We start from the raw sequence: 366 nt of genomic DNA, 5'->3' as shown, positions 1-366 counted from the left end.
AAGCTTAGAGTGGATGTTCAAACCTTCAAGCAAAAAGATGGTGAATCCCTCTATGAAGCTTGGGAAAGATACAAGCAGATGACCAAAAAGTGTCCTTCTGATATGTTTTCAGAATGGACCATATTAGATATATTCTATTATGGTCTATCTGAGTTTTCCAAAATGTCATTGGACCATTCTGCAGGTGGATCCATTTACTTAAAGAAAATGCCTGCAGAAGCTCAAGAACTTATTGACATGGTTGCAAATAACCAATTCATGTACACTTCTGAGAGGAATTCCGTGAATAATGGGACGTCTCAGAGGAAGGGAGTTCTTGAAATTGATGCTCTGAATGCCATATTGGCTCAGAACAAAGTGTTGACT

General features: G+C 38.5%; 1 non-coding gene across 1 annotated transcript; it reads right to left on the bottom strand.

The window, feature by feature from the left end:
• Positions 1 to 107, bottom strand: LOC112711204 (small nucleolar RNA R71). Its single transcript, XR_003157354.1, has one exon. It is a non-coding gene; the product is annotated as a small nucleolar RNA R71 (small nucleolar RNA).
• Positions 108 to 366: the final 259 nt, after the last annotated feature.

The sequence above is a fragment of the Arachis hypogaea genome, chromosome 1 (assembly GCF_003086295.3).
Source record: "Arachis hypogaea cultivar Tifrunner chromosome 1, arahy.Tifrunner.gnm2.J5K5, whole genome shotgun sequence".
In the NCBI taxonomy this organism is placed as follows: domain Eukaryota; kingdom Viridiplantae; phylum Streptophyta; class Magnoliopsida; order Fabales; family Fabaceae; genus Arachis; species Arachis hypogaea.
This window is presented reverse-complemented; position numbering and strand designations above follow the sequence as displayed.